This window comes from Canis lupus (genome assembly GCF_048164855.1).
Source record: "Canis lupus baileyi chromosome 3 unlocalized genomic scaffold, mCanLup2.hap1 SUPER_3_unloc_1, whole genome shotgun sequence".
Taxonomy (NCBI): domain Eukaryota; kingdom Metazoa; phylum Chordata; class Mammalia; order Carnivora; family Canidae; genus Canis; species Canis lupus.
The window spans coordinates 56,332-75,356 of record NW_027326404.1 but is presented as its reverse complement, the minus strand read 5'-3'; the positions used below and the strand labels follow the sequence as shown (position 1 = coordinate 75,356).

The following is a 19,025-nucleotide window of genomic DNA, read 5'->3' as shown; positions in this document are numbered from 1 at the left end:
ATTTATTAAGGGCAGATATTATTCCTGGATGTAGTGAATAAGCACACCAAAATCCATGCCATCTGGAGTAGTCAAAGAAAGTGAGGATAGTTTAGTTTTAAAAAGCTAATACATATATTTATTTGATAATGTATTCTATCATAAAACAGAAATACTTTAAGATATTTAGTTATTGTGCAAATTTTGAGCAGTACAAGAAATTGGAAAGAAGCCAAAAAAATTTTCTTCGTGGTTACCCTATTCACGGATAACCACATTTTTGCACACTACTTTTACTCCATGCAAAATTTCCAGAATCCAAAGAAAGTGTGAAAGTGTGCATGAATGGCTTATGTGGGCCAAATCTGAAGTGAGGTTTTTCACTTCCATCCACAGTTGACTGACTGGTCAGAACTAATTTTAGGGTTCACAGTACTATCAAGGATGCTGGGAAATATGATGTAGCTTTGTCCCAGAAGAAAAGAGAATGGTGTTTCTTGTATAATCACAACTCTCTTTTGAGACCTGGTTACTCTAGTTGGCTTTGTTTTGATTATGATTCAGTGTATCTGCTATTAGAAATATCATTCTTGGGGCATCTGGGTGGCTCAGTGGTTAAGCGTCTGTCTTTGGCTCAGGTCGTGGTCCCAGGGTCCAGGGATCAAGTCCTGCATTGGGGTCCCTGCATGGAGCCTGCTTCTCCCTCTGCCTATGTCTCTGCCACTCTCTCTGTGTGTCTCTCAAGAATAAATAAAATCTTAAAAAAAGAAATATCATTCTTTACTTGAAATTATTTTTGGATCAGAACTAGTTTAGTTTACAGTTCTCCTTTTTTATAGTTGCCATTTTGTCTTTCTAGCTTTTACACTGAATTTTGTTCAGGTGATTTTTTTTGACTCCTGGGTTAGATGAGTATTTAACTTCCTAATTTTCTTCACATGATCCTGACTTTTTTTGTTTGTTTTACCTATATTCCATTAGGGGTAGCCTAGTAGAAAGTGCACTGCTGTCTGAGCACTTGAGATTGTTTTGATCAGAGCAGGAAGGTAGAAATCTGCCCTTCTGTCTACCTCAAATGCCTTCCTTTTAAGACTTCCTCAATGCTTCTTCAATTGTCCTGTACTAATGTCTTCTCTCACATACAGTTTCAACTCATTGCTTTTAAAGAGCAGCAGCTTCATTCTTTTCTATAGCTCTGTTTTTGTCATGATTTTTCTATGTTCTGATCTCTGATCCCTTTTAGTCTCTAGATAGGTTTGTTTAACTGCATCCCTTCATGCACCACAGAATCTCTCTGCTGGATTTAGTTTCCTTAAAACTACATGATGCTTTGGGAAATCCCAAACCTTGCAAAGTATCATTTAATAGAGGATAACTGAAGCATCTTGACTCAAAGATAAAGTTTTAAAAACTTCTTTTCACTGGTAGGTACAAGAGATATTTCTTGTTTCCAAAACAGTTTGGCAGGTTAATAAATTAACAGGTTATTTTTTACCAAAATAGTGATAATTGGGTAATTGGCCTATGATACTTCGGAAATAATTTCAGCATAATATATTATATATACATATTTGTGTTCATTTTAATCCATTCACCAAAGATAGTTGCTGGATCACACCCTCCAGAAATGGTTAGCCAGCATTTAATCCAGAGGCCACACTGCAGAAATGGTTACTCTAAGTATTTTACTATGCAGATTTCTGATCAATACAACAGGCTTTGTTAATGAGTATAAGTTAGAAATGGACTTTCATTGGTAAACTTAGTGGTCAAGATGTAGGGATTATCTAGAAGATACTCTCTATCCATGCATGAATAGGGCAAGGCTAAAATTCATGTAAGACATACTGTTATGCCTGTGCTAGTTGTTTTTAATCAACACCCATTCTGATGGGGTAAATGCTTATTTTTTAAAGATTAAATAAATAAATATTTGAGAGAGAGAGAAGGAGAGACGTAAGGAGGTGAAGGACAGAGAGAGAGGGAGAGAGAATCCCCAAGCAGACTCCCTGCTGACTGTGGAGCCCAACACAGGGCTTGATCCCAGACTCTGAGATCATGACACTCAACTGAGAGCACCCTGTAGCATTTTTTTAAAAGATTTTATTTATTTATTTATTTATTTATTTATTTATTTATTTATTTATTTATTCTTGAGAGAGCCAGAGAGCAGAGGAAGAAGCACAGGAAGAGGGAGAGGGAGGGGGAAAGAATCTCAAGTAGACTTGGGGCTGAGTGTGGAGCTAGATGCAGGACTTGATCTCACCAGCCTGAGATCATGATGTGAGCTGGAACCAAGAGTCAAATCTTTAACCAACTGAGCCACCCAGGTTCCCTCCCCTGTTTTGTTTTGATATTAGATAGTAGTTTGAGCATTGCTTCTTGGAACAAGGATATGAATGAGAGACACCAGGGGTGCTGGAAGTGGAGCCCATTTAAGATTAGCTTTCTCTCTCTCTGCCCCTCCCTCCCACTCATATGCTCTCTTTCTATCCTTATAAAATAATAATAATAATAATAATAATAATAATAATAATAAAATAATAATAATAATAATAGAGTGAGAGAGCCCAGCAGTCAGTACCCTTAGAAATGGCACAGTCACTGCATTTGGTTATAGGGTTACACAGTGGTCAATCAACACAACTGTATGCAGCAGCCCTGAAAAGGGCTTTAGGTTATGATTCCTAGGCAGTCTTATATTAAGTCATTGATTAGAAAGATTCTTGGTTGTCTGACTCTACTTGAGGGTTAGTTGAGTCCTGGTGTTTGATTTTTGGCACATTTGGCTTGGGTAAGCCTCTCCCACAAGGTGCTGTCAGATTTTCTAAAAAGACAGAGAGTTGGGATTTCATCCTGTTTAAAGAACAGGATACATGATTGTCTTGGGACTGCCTGCTAATTAAATGGCAGGATTCCATCAGACATTTGCCTTCTTTGCTACTTTGTAACAAGATTGTAGAGAGATCTGGAACCATCTTTTGCCTCTAATGAGGAGCTTTCAACCTGTAGTACACTTTGCATAGGTAAAATTCAAGATGTCCATGGTGTTGGATATGAAAATGGATTAGGGTTTTTCCTTACTAACTCTAACTGAAATAAGACTTTCCTTCAGTTATAAGTGTAGGCAACACATCCTTGTGTTACTAACTTCCTTTGTCACTAATAGAAATCACATTTATTTTCATCACATATAACTTTTATTGCAGATATCCCAATGTGCCATTTCATCTCACCTTTACCTTGCAATTATAGTGATAGCAGATCCACTAGTAGGTCTATTTTTAATTTATTAATAGAGAATTCTATGTATTTTTATATCACAGGTATTTAACAATATTTCAACAACTGTATTTCAATGTAGTTTGTTTTCTTTTTAATTCCTATGCTTTTTGTCTTATACATTTAACATGTTATTCTGAGGAGACACAACAATGATGCAGAATTTCTGCTTTTTTAAGGCAATTGTTATTTACCAAAAAAAAAAAAAAAAAAAAAAAAAAAAGCCTAGTTATTTACGACTGAATTGATTTAGGTTAGTTCCCAACAAAGTGGACAGGTGGTGCAAGAATAAAGTCAATGGGAAAAATGTGGTAAGGAATTAACACCATTATCCACCATGCAGTTTGGGTGATTCTAAGCTGGCCAGCACCATGGCAAATTTTGAAAATCAGAGGCAATATCTCTGCAGATATGGCATAGCTAAGTTCTGAGAGGTTGTGCAAGACCTGGCCCATTGGGTGGAGAGGAGGAGGATGGCATTCCTCTACTTTCTTTTCCCGCTGTGCAATCTTGTTTTTATATTTCCCTTCAATTTTTTTCATGATAATTTTAAACAACACCATGTAAACATACTAATTTAGATATTTTTGAGAAAGTGTCACTTTTGGAAAATACTCTTAGAGGGAGCAAGTATACCCCATTCTCTGTCCCCATTCTGTCTGTTTCACTTCTGGACATCCTGGGAAATAAGTAGAATACAAAGGACTATAGAAAATGACTTACAAAATGATTTTAATTTTAGAGAATGGTCTTTCCTTTTTCTCAAAAAACTACTTTATCTTGGTGTACATTTCTACAGTAGTCACCACGATAAATACTAGGTAAGGAGTTAAGTTAGGTAGTTGAGGATGATAACAAAAGATAAAAGAAAATTTCTCTTTATTTTAAAATTATATATAGTTCAGTAATTTTCAAAATTTTTTGAAATTTTTTTTGACCTATAGTCAGAAACGCATTTCACATCCTGAGCCAGTACACACGCATACATGCGCGCACACATGCTTGGAACAAAACCTTTGGGAATCAATACTTAATCCTTATTTCCATTTCCATTCCATTTCTTTCTTTGCCATTTTATTCCATATTTTTCATTTAGAAAAAATGCTAGTATAGCAGAATCTGAAGCTTGAAAAAGAATATTGGCTTAAGTGGGGTTTGTACCTTAAATTTCTAAACACAGTTCAGAAATAACACACTATACTTTCTCCTACCTTCTCCATAGCACTTATCATTGTGAAACAAAACTAAGTGAGGGGATTGTGGGGGACCTAACATTAAGAACTTACTACGTGTTGATAACATTATATTTGTTTTGTTCTCTTTTCTACTCCTCTGAACAGTCTTCAGGAATAGAAAAACCTAAACTTCATAATGGCTGAACTTTTTATTTATTTTCTTTTTCACTTATGTATCCATAGTACCTAAAAGAATGACTGGTATATATTAGGAACTCAATCGCTATATTAGTTAATTTTATTGTCTCAAATTTAAGGAAAGAAAACTGAAGCTCAGAAGGATTGGTGACTTGCTCAATGTCTCAGGGATTGTAGGGGGTGGATCTGGGCTTAATAGAATCTGTCCAATTCCCAAGCCATGGGATGTGTAGTGAGAAGTGTAGAGTCAGCCTGTTAATTTGACTTTATGCATACAAGATGGTATTGTGTACAAGGAAGTTTGGTGTGGTAGGTTAACACCCTGTTTTAGAGTAAGATCTGGTCCTGAAGGCTTGGGCCGTTTTTATATTTTTGATTATTCATTCATGCTGAGTCAGAACCAAGATCATAGGAATATTTTGGTCACAGGTCATACATTTTTTTTAAAAAAGATTTTATCTATTTGAGAGAGATAGAAAGAGAGTGAGAGCATGGGCGGGGGGGGAGAGGAGCAGAGGGAGAAGCAAACTCTGCTGATCAGGGAGCCTGACATACGGCTAGACCCAGGACCCCGAGACCATGACCTGACCTGAAGGCAGAGGGTAACTGACTGAGCCAGCCAGGTGCCCCAACAAGTCATGCATTATGACTAGAAACTTTTTTTCATCATCAACAAAACAATCACAGCTAGCCATTCTGCTGACTTTGTTGGATTCCATCAGGTAAACACAATCTGAATCAACCAAGAGTTAAATCTATTTACTTGAAGACAGGCAAACCCTTAGTGCTCTTCTACAAGTTCTAACCTGATGGTGTGGAGCCCCTGGGATAAAGTCATAGTTGGTTCTTTACGAAGGCAGAGACCTTCTCTAAATCTAGATCACATAGATTTCCAAATAAAATCATTCTGGCTGGGTCACCTGGGAGGCTCAGTCAGTTGGGCATCTGCCTTGGGCTCAGGTCATGATCCCAGGGTCCTGAGATTTAGCCCCACATCGGGCTCTCTGCTCAGCAGGATATCGGCTTCTCCCTCTCCCTTTTCCCTGCCTCCCCACTCGTGGTCTCTCTCTCTCTCTCTCTCTCTCTCTCTCTCTCAAATAAATAAGTAAAATCTTTAAAAAAAACCTCATTCTGGCCAAGAGAGACACTGAGCCAAATTAACAGTACCCCTCCCCCTACGTCTCTCCAAAGACCTTGGCAATAGGCTTTCTCAGATAGAGGTGGTACAGCTGTTGTCTGAGGTAGAACTATCACCCTACTGCCTAACAATGACTAGCTCACCACCCCAGCAACAGAGGAGCCAACAAGACTAAGACATTTAACAACTAATCATGGAGCTCCAGGAAGGAGACAAAGCTGCCTAGCAACTCCCCAAACAGAATTGCCTTTAACCATGTGAAAAGAATTTGATTAATGGATTCAGAGAGTTTGGCGGTAACCATTGACATCCAAGCATAGAGTATGTTTGTAGGAATGTGAGGCTGGCAAGTTGTTTCAGGCTGAGATTGGGGTTTGAGCCATGGAGGAGGACACTTGAAGCAGAGTGATTTGTGTCTTATATCTTTAAAGATGGATTCTCAGTGACTTTTTAAAAAGATTTTAATTATTCATAAGAGACACACAGAGAGCTGCAGAGACATAAGCAGAGGGAGAAGCAGGCTCCCTGTGGGGAACCTGATGCAGGACTCGTTCTCAGGGCCCCAGGGTCACGCCCTGAGCCAAAGGCAGCCGCTCAACCACTGAGCCACCAAGGTGCCCCTCCCAGCTGTGGTCAGACTCAGTGAGTGGGTAGCAAACTGGAAGGCAGGTTGTACATTTTTGGATATTGGGGCCATTAAGAGCAGAATGTTATGTTCACTGGTCGATGTATATCATTCTTAGTGATAAAATCTTTGGGAAAAATTAATGAAGTCTGGTGAATACAAAATGCATGTAAAAGCACTTGAGTTTTCATAAAGGCATATTTTCACTGAGTTGTGTTGGACCGTGGAGTCATCCTTTTCCATTGCAGGGGGTTACACATGAGTTAGAGATCAGAGGCTCTGGCACACTTTGGCCAGTCTTTTCTGAGCTCAGTAAGGATTTATCTCTGGTTTTTGCCTGGTTTAGTAAAAAAAGAATGAATGCCTCAATAGTTGCTCAGCATTTACAGATGGAACTTCTGAGCCATTCCATTTTGTCTGCCTGTTCCAAGCACTGCTTCTGGACCTCCTATACCTTATTAATTTGATGCAATATGTACCTCTTTCTTACTTGCATAAAAAAACCCCAACGCATGGGGGTGGCTTGGGTGGCTCGGTCTAATTTCAACTCAGGACCTGATCTCAGGGTCCTGGGATGGAGCCCACATCAGGCTCTACACTCAGCAGGGAGTCTGCTTGTCTTTCTCCCTTTGCTTCTCCCACTGCTCATGTTCTCTTTCTCAAATAAATAAATAAAATCTTAAAAAAACACAAAACCCCAAACTCTTTGTAACAACCTCCTATTTAGTTTGTCACACATTGGTATCACACTACCATGTGATAGTGTTGCCAATTTTAAAGTGTCTTAAATATTTGTGTCTATTTATCAGAGATTTTCAGAGGTTTTTGAACTATTTTTATGAACCCTGGGATACTTACAGGAATGTATAGTGTTTCTATTCATTTCTCACATATATGGAGTTAGTTTATTTATTTTTGGCCAGTTAGCCCTGCTTTACTTGTTTGGCAATTCTTCGTGAATTTAAATTTCATCTCCAGCTCTGAGTTTTCCAGAAGCAAACTCAAAAAAAAAAAAAAAAAAAAAAAAAAAAAGGGTGCTTCCTTCCTTTAGTTTATATACTGACAAATTTTGTCAATGCAGTGCAGTTTTACAATTTAAGAAATTATAATTTTGGAGAGCTATTCCTCCATTTTCTCTGTTATTTTGTTTTTTCACATGCAAAGCTCATTTTCCCCTAAGGATGCCAACTTATTTAGATGAATTTTCACCATTTTGATAGGATATTTCTTTTTTATACAATAGCCTTAATAAAGAAATAACAAATTTTTGATTGGATATGCCTGAAAACAACATTAGGCTTTTTTATGTTATTTTAGCATTGGAATGTGAAAGAAAGTGGTAAGAAATACTTGTCTGTACAATGGCTCATTGATTAAGTATTTTGATACTGATAAGCATTGTTGACCCTGTTATTCCAAGGACACTATTTTAGTCTGTTTGGGCTGCTTTAACAGAACGCAACACACCAGGTGGCTTATAAACAATAGAAATTTATTTCTCATAGTTCTGGATACTTGGAAGTTTAAGGTCAAGGTGCTAGCAGATTTGGTGCCTGTTGAGAACGTACTTCCTAGTTCATAAACAATTATCTTCTTGTCATGTTCTCATATGGTGAAAGGGACAAGGGAACTCTCTGGATTCTTTTATATAAGGTCTCCATCCTCATGATCCAGTCAATTCCCAGAGGCCCTGCCTTCTAATACCATCACATTGGGTGTTAGTACTTTACATATGAATTTTGGGGGACAAACATCCAATCTATAGTATATACTAATATTGACTTTATGTAGTGTTACTAATTTTGTTTAAGCAATCCTTTGGCACATTTGCCATCACTAAATTATTGTAGCAGTTTTAAACTTAAAAAAATTGAATTTTCTCCATATTTGACATACTTTATCTCATAATTATCAACTATAGTAGGAATTATTGCGTCCATTTTACAGGCGAGAAAACTAAGGCTCAGAGAAGTTAGTAACTTTTCAAAGGTCTCTGACCCAAGTCAAGATTTAGTGCAAGAATGAGATTGAGTTCATTTGAATTTACTCTTTCAAATCTCTTTAAAAAAGCATAACAATCATGTTCATTTTGACAGGTTTTCATGATAGTAATTTTTAATGGTTTCATTTAGAAAGACTGTATGTAGTTGTTACCTAGACAATTATAGGCTTCTTCAGAGGGCCTATATGTAGCAGATGCTCCCAGTGTCTCATTCTTATCCCCTTGGCGCTTATTATGTCCAGGCACACAGCTAACCTCCCATTACTAGCACATGTATGTCTTTATAGGCAACAGGTACTGGGAATTCATGCCCTCCCCCTCCCTTGACGTGTTCATTATTGTCTTCTATATGCCAAATGTATATGTGTACCTTCCCTCCCACCCCAAAATCCATATGTTGAAACTCAATGCCCAATGTAATGGTATTAGGAGGTGGGACTTTTGGAAGGCACTTAGATCATGAGAGTGAAGTCCTCTATAAAAGACACCCCATAGAGCTCCTTCTGCGATGTGAAGAATAGCTAGAAGGCACTATCTAGGAACCTGAAAAAGTGCTCTCACCAGACTGAATTTGCCTGGGTCTTGATCTTGGACTAGTCTCCAGAACTATGAGGAATATATTTGTTGTTTATGAGCCACCCAGTTTATGGTATTTTATTACAGCAGCCCGAACAGAATATGCCATTCACTTTCTTCTCTTTCCTGTTTTACTTCCTTTCTCCATTAGTGGTATTTTTTTTTTTTTTTGGATCACCTCCGAATGAACTACTTTTCCTTGAATCTTTATTTCAAAATATGTTTCTGGGATAACTCAAACTAAGACACCACCTTACCTATTTGTTATGGATATTGGAAGTAAACCTAGTAAACCTTATGGCCTGGAGCATCCAATCTCAGGTTGGGGCCCTCTCATTCTGGAATTTACAAAGGTGGCTTCTCATTTGCCTGGCCAGTTGTCTGTTCCTTGCTTTTGCCTCCTTATCTATATTTTATTTGACTGCAGACTAGAATTCCCAGTTCCCTGCTCTGACTCTTTCCTTCCTTTTTTAAAAAATTTTTGATTTTTGGCAATGCATTTGGGGCTGACTCTCTGGTTAGTCACCTTATCTACCTAATCTCTTGACACTGAGCATTACTTCCATATATTAGTTATCTATTGTTGCATAACAAATTACTACAAATCTTAGTAGCTTATGATAATAAACATTTGTTATCTTACAGTTTCTGCAGGTCAGGAATCTGGGTGCAGCTTAGCTGAGTGCCTCTGGCTTAAGTTGACAGTTAAACTGTCAGCTAGAAGTGTGGTCTCATTTGAAGGTTTGATTGAGGGAGATCTGCTTCCAAATTCACTCATGTAGTTGTTGAAAAGCTTTGGTTCCTGGCCATACAGTTCTCTCCACAGGACTGCCTCATGACATGTGTATTAGTCTACTTGGGCTGCCATAACAAAATACTGCAGCCCGGGTAGCTTAAATGCCAGACGCTTATTTTCTCACAGTTATGAAGGCTAGACGTCCATAGTCAAGGTCTTGACAATTTTAGCTTCTGGTGAGAGTGCTCTTCCTGGCTTTTAGACAGTGGCCTTCTCACCATGTCCTTACATGGCCTTATTCTGTGCATGTATGGAGAGAGAGATTTCTGATGTCTCATCTTCTTTTTATAAGGACACCAGCCTTTATGTCCTCATTTGACCTTAATTACTTCTCTAGAGGTCCCATCTCCAAATACCATCACATTAAGGGTTAGGACTTCAACATACAGACTTTGGGAGAGACACATTTCAGTGTGTGACACAAGGTACAGGAGACAGTGAGAGAGCAAGTGAGAAAAGCATCCATAATGGAAGCCATAGCCTTTTCTAATCTCATCTTGAAGGTGACATCCCATCACTTCTGCTGTGTTCTATGTGGTAGAAGTGAGTGCATAAGTTTAACCCACGCTCAAGAAGAGAAATTTAAACAAAGGTGTGAATTTAGTAGGTGAAAATCATTAGGAGTATACAGGAGAAACTCTCTTGCTTTACTCACACACATAATACTTATGACACTACATACATGGGTCTTGTTTCCCCCACACACCAAGGCAATTCTCTGTGACATCAGCTGGATGTCCTACACTTTAATTCAATTTAATTCTGACTTGCTAGAGTTAGTGCAGATCCCGTACGTTAAGGGCTAAATCCACAAGACTGCTCTCAACTTCAAATACCAATAGTGAGTAGTAAGTTCCCAGGTTACCCACAACTTCTGTATGATTTGGTTACAAAAGAAGTTCCCACAGCCCCCTCCTTGGAGTTGATCATTTGCCAGAATAGCTCACAGAACTCAGGGAAACAATTACATTCACCAGTTTATTATATAATGAAGGATATGATAAAGGATACCTATGAACAGTCAGATGAAGAGATACATGGGGTGAGGTGTGGAAAGATTCTGAGTGCAGGAGCTTTTGTCTTTGTGGAGTTGGGATGTGTCACCCTTTCCAGGAGATAGATATGTAGGTAGAACTTCCAGCCAGGAAGTTCTCTGAACCCCCCCTTCAGGGATTTTAATGGAGCCTTCATCATGTAGGCAAGATCAATGATAAACTCCATTTCCAGTGTCCTTTCCTCTCCAGAGAATGGACAATGTGAGTATAGTAGATATGCGGTGTACCTCCATGGTAGGCTGCAATACCCCTATCTCAGTAGGTTGCTGTGAGAATTAAATAAGGTTATACACATATAGCACCCCAAATTTTATAATTTCTGAGAGCAAGCATTCATGAGGGATTTTACTAGTGACTAACAGGTTTGATTCCTGGAGAGAAGCATTCATGAGACAATAAACTAGGGAAGAATACTAACGTGATTGGGTAGATTTTAGAAACTGCATTAGAAGTTTGGCCATCATCTAAAATATGTGGGTTTCTTGACCCCATTTATTATCCACTTTACTTTCCTAAACTTCAGCAGACATTTAGCAATTCTGATATCAAATTCAAGAATGAAGTAAATAGTGTTTAAAGAGGAGAATGAACCAGTTGTATTTATATGCATATGTTGAGGAAAGAGAGGAGGCCGTGTTCTAACCGAGGGTGTTATAAATTGAGAACTTGGGTGAGAAAGGTACACACAGATTAATTTATAGAATCCTGTCAGCAATGCTACTTTTAAAATAGCACTTACAGGCTCTCTGGCAAAGGAAAAGTGAAACAGCTGGACCTGCTCCAGCCTCAGGCTTGTAAAACCACCAGTCAGTGAATCCAATAAGCAGATGCACATTCCTACCTTGAACCACACCTCCTCCCCCACACTTTTCCACAAATCCTACACACCAACCCTCACAAAAATATTTCAAGTTGGTTTACAAAATTGAGGCCTCAACCCACACTCATTACAGCCACAATCTCTTATCTCCTCTCCTTTGGCCATTTCCCAATACACTGAATCTCTTTCCCGGCTTTGCATGCTTCGTCAGAGCAGAGCTTGTCTTGAGCAGAGTTATTCACAAAGGATCTTGAATAGGATGGAGCCTTCATCCATATCTGGATCCATTCTTTAGCTTTTTGTAGGAGTGTGATTCAACCATCTAGGAATCCCTATGGCAGAGTCATGTGTTCATTTGGAAAATGTTTTCAATTCAAATTTGTGACAAGCACTGTGCCAGGGGCCAAGGACACAACAGGGCACAAGCCTCAGACCTTTCCCTGAAGGGAAGTCTGATGGGGAGACAAACAGATGTGCAGGAGTGCAGGGCATCATGGGAGCACCCAGGACAGGGAGGGGTGGGCATGGTCATGCAAGGCTCCTTGCAGAAGGGGTGAATGGGAATTAGCAAAGTGCAGGTGGAAAAGAGAGATGTGAAAGGAATTGAGGGAAGACTATACGCTATGTCCTGGGAGTAAAACTCCAGATTAATTGGCCAAGCAGGTGATTATAAGAGATTAAAGAGAGAACTGTATCCACTGGGTTCTGAATTCTTGGTCTACCAGCTGGCCATCAGGCTGTGGGAGTTGGAAAGAAGTCTAGCAATGATGGACAAGATGCTGAGTCCAGGGTGAGTTCTGTTGTGCTGGTAGGGTATTTTTGAAAGTTGAATTTCAGTGTCTTTGAAGATTATGGACTTTTTGTTGTTTGTCCCAAACCCTGCCACTTTTTAGTGTTGTAAACCAGTGGGTTATGTATTATGTTGCCTGTCTGTCTTTTTTTTGTGTGATCCTGATCCCTGGTCTGTGCCATTTCCTCGATTTTTAATATAAGGAGCTCAATTGCTAGATAAATAGATCACTCATTTATTCTTTCATTCAACAAATATTTATTTTGGCTCTGTGAGGGGGGCTGGGTACACATCGGTCATTTCAGCTTCAATGAAGCTGATAGTCTGAAGACGAAGACAAATAAGTAAATAAGCAAATGGACATATATAAATTTTGCCAAGTGCTTTGAGGGTAAGGTGAGATGATAATAAGGGCCTACTTTAGAATGGATGGCTAGAGAGCCTTTCTGAGGGAGAACATTTAAGCAGAGACTAGAAGAAGAAGAAAGTTTTTGGAAGAGTTTGGGGGAAATGTGCTCCAGGCAGCAAAAGTGAAGCCAAATGTGAAGTTGGGCAGTTGGTAACTTGCCCAAGGGAGTTTCTGCTCAGCATGCCATGAACCCTGGCACAGGGTAGTGTCTGTCCAGAGGAAGGGGTATGCAAATTACAGAAACTCCATGAGAAGGCCCTACCTGGGAAAGATCAAAGACCAATTTTTGAACTGTGGAGGACAGATGTCCTTTTAATGTAACATGAATATTTGAGAGGTACAATGTAGGGAGGGTGGAGTTGGGGGATATATCAAGTTGTGGGTGGTGTGGGAAATCCAGCAATGGTAGAGGAAGGCAATTCGTGGAGATGAGGGTGACAGGGACCCACCAGGGGGGGCATCTATGCTAGGAAGACCCAATAAGGCCAGTCATCTGGCTTCCCAGGCAAATCAATGCCCTGGGAAACAAAGATTTGGAAATACAAAGCAATGATGGGGAGGAGGCAGCCTTAGGCTGATGGAACCTGGTGACACTGGTTTCCAGCACCATGGGAAAGAGGAAGAAAGTAGAAGGAAAATGGGTCAGAACTAAGTAACAGGGCAGGGATCCAGTCACCAGAACTGGTCCCCTAGGATCAGAGAAGAGTCCCAAGGCTCTTGGCACATAGGTTATTGGGCTGCTGGCCTTTAAAATCCTTCCTTATAAAACTTAACTTTGGGGAGTGCCCAGAGCAGAGTTTGGTTTGTAGGAAGTAATTAAGCTACATCAGATTTGAAGATTAGATGGACAACGTGGAGATCCAGGCAAGTCATAACATGATCTACACATCTGGTGTCTTAAACAAAGCAGAGTATAAATGTAGTTTGATGTGACTCAGTCTGGGTGCACCAGTGGTGACTCTTAGTCATTTCTACATTATTTTTTTAGTTGCGTCAGGCATTTCTTATCCACCATGTCACATCCTCACAACGCTGCTGTCCCCAGAGTCCTTGGCCACTTGTTTTCCCCAGCTGCTGCAGCAGTTGGCTTCATAAGGGCACAACCCAACAGTGTTCTGCTTCCTGCCCCTGCTGTGCATTACTGGCTTGCTCCTCTGGGCTTTCCCCCAAAGCCTGTGAGGTGTGAGATGCTGAACTGGCATCACGTTACATATAACCTGAAAGTGTGGGGGAGTTCAAGTCCTATGAAGTGAACTTTAGTCAAAGAGAAATGGAAGCTAGCTGATAAACCCTTCCTTCTCCTGCTGAGACACACTAGGTTATGTGTCTCAACAGTTGATTGTGTGGAATGGAACAATTGTCCTTGTTTTCAAACAGTGGCCAATTCAGTGGCCTGCCTTTTTTGCCATACTCCCCCTTTGCCTCTTTCTACTTCATGGGATTGCACTTTTAATAAAGTACATAAGCTTTTGCCCCAGGCTTTGCCAAGGTACAACCAGTTTCCAAATTGTGCTGGGGTCAGTGGCTTATAGGTCAGTAGCTGCATAACCCAATATTAGCCAAGAGCCACATGTGGCTATAGAGCACTTGAAATGTGGCTGGTCCTAATTAAAATGTGATATAAGTGTGAAACACACACTCAGATTTTGAAAATATACAAAAAAGAGAAAATATCTCAATAATTTTGTAATATTTATTACCTAAAGAAATGATAATATTTTTGATGTATGGAGTTAAATAAAATGTACTGCTAACACTAATTTCATCTAGTTCTTTTAACATTTTTAAGTCTGGCTATAATATTTCCATTGGACAGCACTTGCCTAGAGTTTGTGGAATCCAATCCTTATCCCATTAGAAAGTTTAGAACCATACCTGGTAGTTTCCCATCTCCTTTTGTTTTTTTGGGACTTCTCTTGTTTTCTATAATTTCTTTAAAAGCTATTAATCAGGGGGACGCCTGGGTGGTTCAGTGGTTGAGCATCTCCCTTTGGCTCAGATCATCCCAGGGTGTGATCCTGGGGCCCCAAGATCGAGTCCCACATCGGGCTCCCTGTGAGAAGCCTGCTTCTCCTTCTCCCTCTGCCTGTGTCTCTGCCTTTCTCTCTGTGTCTCTCATGAGTAAATAAATAAAATCTTAAAACAAAAGTTATTAATCAGGGATGTAGTCAATAAGTGGTATTTCCACACCAAGGGAATATTTTTATAGGGGCCAAAAGAAGCAATAGCTTGTGTATTTCATCTATTCAACTATCAAAATGGCCATCGTATTTGTTAATGCATAATTCTGCAGGACGTTATGTTTGTAATTTAAACTATAAACAAACAGGGTCCTAATTTGATGCCTTACCAGGCATATTAGCATAAGTGCAATAGGTGTTGAAAAGGCTCTTTTGGTATATTTTATTATATGTATTTTCTGTGCTATAATTGAGTATCATGAGTATAGTGCCTAAGGATTAACTTTTGTGCTTTTTAAAAATTTTTTTTTGTTCGCTGCTATCATCAATTACATGTTATGATTTGGCAAGCTAAATTAAATTTGTTGCAGGATTTGGCCCTGCTCCTTTCTCTGGAATTTCCTTGTGGCTTTCTTGCCCAGGGAGGGTATTTCATCATCAAATTGTCTTATTAAGCTCTCATGCACATGACATTGGCTACGCACTAGATACAGTACCAGTCAAATAGCCATGGATTCCACTCTGTTCTATAAAAAGACAAGGTTCTGGCTTGAAGTCACATTCCTTCTCTTGAAATTTAGTTCTGGTTGGATTGAAATATTGTTAAAGAATAGTTTGGTGTGAAGTTGCTTGAGGGATAAGAGTTGAGTGAGTTCATACTTAAAAGGAATGTGACTTGATTGGGAGGGAGAAGAGGGGGGATAAGGAGTCAGCTTCAAGCTGAGCAGGGAATGGAGGGAACAGGTTTTGAAGATTCAAAAGAAGCAGTGGTTTTAAGACAACAAATCAAATTCACTTGCCATAACATCCTACCTAAGCATAGGCTTTTCAGTTTTAGTGTAAGTCAACATGATAGCAGACTATGTTCTTTTTATCTTTGGTGGTTAATTTCTCTTAAAAAAAAACACCAGGAAACCTACTATTCAAGATTTTGAAATATTGATTTCGAGTGTTGAATTTATTCCAACACGATTCTAAAGACAACCTACAATATTCTCCTGGCAGACTCAGTGTTTGAGTTGATCCTGACAGCCAGGTTGAGAGATGAGTTTCACATGCTGCAGGTTTATTAATTTCCCTTATTTTCTAGCCTCTAAATTATGTTTTCATTGAAATTTTTTTCTTTTTTTTTCTCAAATACAAGAAACTGAAAGTAGAGAACCAATTCTATCAAAAGCTTCATTTTGAGAAGAATTAATGAAAAGTTGATTAAAGATGACGTGTAACTGAATTGCTAAATTAGTTTTCATTCAAAACCACAAACAAGCAGAGCATTGGGACAATCTCAGTAAATCAAGAATTCCAAACTATAGTCCCTAACCTGTTTTGCAGTCTTCCAGGGAGGTTAGAGTTACAAGTAGTACAGTAATAGAAAGGTAAAGCTTGTGTTGCATTCACAGCCCATGAGGATCTTTATCTACCCTGGAGAAGTTCACCTGCAAAGTAGACTTAAGCCCTTACCACAGTCTTGTTCAGTCTGGTTTTGTTACATTAAATAAACATCTTTTAAAAATTACACTATTAACAGCTTTCACTGCGCATAAAATTAAGGTTACTCTGTTAACATTTTATAACCCAGAGAGGTAGGTTATCACAGACAGAAAATGTGAAAGAAAATGAACTATAGCTTAGATTTTTTTTTTTTGTCAATCAACTTAAAGTATAATATTAACAGCAAACATCATCATAATAGTCACTTTTGAAATTATAAAGAATTACAGGGATGATATTCACGCTAGGCTTGAAATAGAAGACTTGGCTGACCTGGGAATGGTAAACAGCGGGAAGGTTGTGGCTTTGGTGTGTGGCCAGCAGGGCTGTATTTTATTCACTGTTATCCTCCAACCCCAGATATAGCTCTGTTACATAGTAAGCCCTTGTAAATGTTTGTAGACTGAACAAACGATGGTAAGCTAGGGGTTGTCATTGACATTGCCAGCTCAGCCGGGCAAGTTCTAGATGTGATATCCAGATAAGAGCCAGGGACAGGACCAGGTGGAAGCCAAACAGGTAATAGGAGAAAGTAGTACAGGGAGACATTGCTTAGGATTTCTGGTGCGTTCTTACCTTGAGGGTTACACAGGAGCTTTTCTTTTCTTTTTTTAAATAAAGAGTTATTTATTTGAGAGCGAGAGCGAGAGAGAGAGAATGAACAAGGGGAATGGCAGAGGGAGAGAGAGAATCTCAAAGCAGATACCCCACTGAGCTTGGAGTCTGACATGGGACTCTATCCCAGGACCCTGAGATCATAATCTGAGCCGAAACCTGAGTTAAGAGTCGGATGCTTAACTGACTGAACCACCCGAGTGCCACACTTGTGTTTTTCTGAGAGGCACCTCTGAAGGAGAGGTGGACCTGGATATAGGATGAAAGTGAGTAAGTTGAGTCACAACTGTGTTCATGGTAAGTGGAAGCACATTTTTAAGGACTGCAAAAGGAACCTGAGAAGAATTAAATATAAAGCTATTGAAAACTGAAAAAAAAGCTAAACTCACTTAGAAAGGACACATTTAATACTAGTTTTTTAAAAAGAAAATGAAGCATAAGTTAATAATTGTATCTGCAGTAGGTATAGCATTTTCCTTTTAAACATAAAATGACGTTTGAGCTATCACACTTAGTGTAACTTGCTAATGATAAGGGTGTGGTGGGAGGGCCGAGAAGAGGAAACTGAATATCTCGTGTGCTAGGCCTTATGATAAAGTCTTTGCATGTGTCGACCCCTGTGACCCTCACAATATATTACTAACACTTGAGAAGTTGACAATGCCTCATAGGGAACATGTAAGAAAGCTTTTCTACCCCCTTGTAATAATTCCATATATAATACATGCTTATTATAAGTTTCAAACACCAAAGAAGGTAGACAGGATAAATTATCTTCACTCCTCACACTTTCCATGATCTCACTTTCTTTCATGTATGTAATTGCCATTAACAATTTGATGTGTGGCCCAATTTTTTTTATTTGCACATATGCATATGACTTTTTAAATATGAAGATAATTGTAGAGGAGCACGAAATCATTGAACATATATAAAATGATTTAATTTTTAAAAAATGACTTTCACCCAAGTGTGATTATTTTAAACTTCTCTTTCCTGTTGGGTGGTATACAGGCTCCTTAAAGAAATTTCAGTCCTTTTTCATACCTTTCCTGTTACTTTCAGTTAGTAGAATGATTTCAATATTGATGATTCTATATTTTTTAAAGACTTTAGTCTTAAATGCAATTCAGAGAGAATTTCCTCACCGGAACCCCGGTGAAGGCCAGATCTATATGGGCTCCAGCTGTAGGTGTGTGGGGATGGGGATAGGGAAATTGCCTGTGGCCTTTTCTTAGTTGGCTGTATCTGCTATTCTAGTCTTTATGAGCTCAATGAAGGCATTAAGTATCAATATGCTCCTTGCAAGAGAGGCTTGCTTCCATTCAGCATTGGTGGGTGTCAGTAGTCCTTTGTCCTATTTGGATATCTCTTCCAGCCAAGGATGGCATCCTTTCTCATTCTTTAATAGGGCACATCTCTGTCCCCATGCAATACTCAACTATGGCGGTTCTAAGAAGAGTTCTTCCAGTCTCAACTGCTTGCCAAAACTATCTCTAAGGCTGACAGACACATGTGGGATCCCCTCTTCCATCTCTATCAGAAATCAAGAACTTGATGGGGATGGGAGCAGTTCTGATTTTCTTTCTACCTGGTGCTCTCTGCCCCTGGCCACTTGCCATCTCTCTCCAGTTCTCTTTTATGCTGGGAGCACGGAGCAGATCATTAGGTCTGCTGGCCAGCCAGATAGGCAGATAAGGAATGAAATGCCAAACTTTTCTCCTTGCAGTCACCCTCAATCTTTACAAGTAATTCTCCTGGAGCCTTACTAGAAATTGTCTACCTTGTTGTGGAGAAGGGGAAGCAATGTTCTCTCTCTCTCTCTCTCTCTCTCTCTCTCTCTCTCTCTCTCTCTCTCCCTCTCTCTCAATGGGAGGTGAGGGAATATGCTCTT

General features: G+C 39.3%; 1 long non-coding RNA gene across 1 annotated transcript in view; it reads right to left on the bottom strand.

Moving 5' to 3' along the window:
- LOC140629202 (uncharacterized) overlaps nucleotides 1-9,706 on the bottom strand; it is an 81,320-nt gene extending 71,614 nt beyond the window's left edge. The window contains exon 1 of the long non-coding RNA XR_012027046.1: nucleotides 9,619-9,706. This is a non-coding gene — a long non-coding RNA (uncharacterized lncRNA). The remainder of the gene's footprint in view (nucleotides 1-9,618) is intronic.
- Between the last annotated feature and the right edge of the window lie 9,319 nt (nucleotides 9,707-19,025).